Source organism: Alligator sinensis, unplaced genomic scaffold (genome assembly GCF_000455745.1).
Source record: "Alligator sinensis unplaced genomic scaffold, ASM45574v1 scaffold945_1, whole genome shotgun sequence".
Classification (NCBI taxonomy): domain Eukaryota; kingdom Metazoa; phylum Chordata; order Crocodylia; family Alligatoridae; genus Alligator; species Alligator sinensis.
In genome coordinates, this window is record NW_005843474.1 from 17,126 (window position 1) to 19,437 (window position 2,312).

Genomic DNA, 2,312 nt, shown 5'->3' on the forward strand with positions numbered 1-2,312 from the left:
TACATTTCTTTACTGTCCGCGCCCCCAAGGTCTGGAACAGCCTGCCACCGGAGGTGGTTCAAGCGTCTACATTGAACACCTTCAAGAGCAAACTGGATTCTTATCTTGCTGGGATCCTATGACCCCAGCTGACTTCCTGCCGTTTGGGCGGGGGGCTGGACTCGATGATCTTCCGAGGTCCCTTCCAGCCCTGATGTCTATGAAATCTATGAAATCTATGAAACTCCACCTGGTTATGCATGAGGCACACCTACCAGATGGCCTGCCGGGTTGGCACTTACCTGGGGTAGGTGTGATAGAAGCTGTAATGGGACAGAGGATGCTATATTGCCATTGTGCACTAGGGGGTGCTGTGGGGGTGCCTGCGCTCACCTGGGGCAGTTGTGGGGTGGGCTGTTATGGGGTGGGGTATTGGGTGGACCCCCATCTCTTCCTCTCCTTCTAATTGCACTCCCCACCCCTGAGCCCAAAAAAGCCCAAGGTCAGCTAGTGACCCCACTTCCTGCAGCCCTGGGAGATCTCCAGGGGATCTCGGCTCCATCCCAGGGATTGCTCCTCAGCACCAGGATGGATCTGACCCCCTGGTCAGACCAGTACAGACTGGGGAGCATTGCCTGTATTTCTAGTGTGATTCCGGCCTCTACCTGGGATCCCTGGGGTGTGGATTACTAACCTGTCACAGCAGCAGGAGGATGAGCACCGTGGCCCTTCTGCTTTTCCAGGGTCAGAACCAGGTGCGATGTCTGCTCTGTGTCAAGCGTGTGGCAGTTTGGCTAAGAAGTGCGATGATGGGTGTGTCTGGGCTGGTTTGGACAGGGCTGTTTCCGACTCAGGAGACAGCTGGACTGGAGGTGAGCTCTGCAGGCCCCCTCAGCCCCTCTCTTCTAACATTTCCATGATGAGAACGTCCCCTAGATCCGTGGCTCCCAACCTTTTTAGACTGTGGACTGGCAAACCGTGGACCAAAAGCAGAACCTTTCATAGATGTAATTGCATAGACATTAGGTCTGAAAGGGACCTTGTAAAACCATTCCCTTCCACATCAGCCCTCACATTTTCCATTGCTTTCTTCACGGTGGCTGGCCATGGAGCTGGTGCTCTTATTGAACGCTCTGCAATCACTCCCAGGTCTCTTTCCTGTGTGGTAACAGCTCACGTGGAGCCCGTCGTGGTGTCAGTCCCATTTATAAAATTCAAATTCAAATGTGTTCCTGGCCCATTCCACTCAGATCCTGACCCCATGGCCAATAGAGTAGGGAAACTGAGTCGTGGGCGACAGGTGCAAAGCCCCAAACTCGGGAGGGAATAATTACGCTCACCAATCCAGTCTGAGGAACATATAGCCGTGTTGTAGACCTGCAGAGATGATGTGGGGGAGCCAGGGGCCATGAGATGGATCCGAGCCAGCCCTGTGCTTTGGTGGTAAAAGAAATCAGCATCCTCCTGAGCGGCATGAGCAGGAGCGCCCCTTGCAAACCAAAGGCAGGTATCCTCCAGCACTGGAGAGACCTGCCCTGGAGTCCTGGGTCCGGTTCAGGACCCCGCACTTCCAGAAGGAGGTGGAGATGTTGGAAAGAGGCCAGCAAAGAGGGACCCAAAGGCTGAGGGGCCTGGCAGGCAGGGGTCGGGGGGACAGGCTGGAAGAGCTGAGGTGGTTGAGTCTGGAAAAGAGAAGACTGAGTGGGGTTTGACCCCAGTCTTGGGCAACACCAGAGAAGATGGAGATGTGCATTTCTCCATGGCCGTCAGGGACAGAACTAGGAGCAGTGGTCTGCATCTGCATCGGGAAACTGAGGCTGGAGAGGAGGAGGAATGGGCTGGCAGTGCCCTGCTGGAGCTTCAGGGGGGTTCAATAAACTCAGGAGATGCCGGGCAGAAAGCATGCCCCCACTACAGGGGAAGACTGGCCCTGCTCCCCCTCTCCATCCCTGCTCACCACCTCCAGCAGTCCAGGAAGGGTGTGCACACACGCCCACCCTATGATGCAGGACAGCGTGCACACGCACACACACCCCCGTGCAGGAGGGTGGGCATATAAACACAGGGACACCTTGTGCAGAAAGGGATGCTTGTGTGTGTGCACACACACCGCATGCAGGGATGCAAACACATGCACACCCCTGTGTAGGAGGGCAGACATCAGAGAATCATAGAATCATAGAAGCAGGGTCAGAAGGGACCTTGTAGATCTTCAAGTCCGACCCCCTGCCTGGGGAGGAGGAAAACTGGGCTCAAGTGACCCCAGCCATGTAGGCATCGAGCCGGTTCTTAAAGACCCCCAGGGTAGGAGCCAGCACCACTTCCCTTGGAAG

The 2,312-nt window shown here is 55.7% G+C and overlaps 1 pseudogene; it reads left to right on the plus strand.

Annotated features, from left to right (window-relative positions):
• Positions 1 to 2,312, plus strand: part of LOC102380072 — a 92,269-nt pseudogene that overhangs the window by 9,437 nt on the left and 80,520 nt on the right.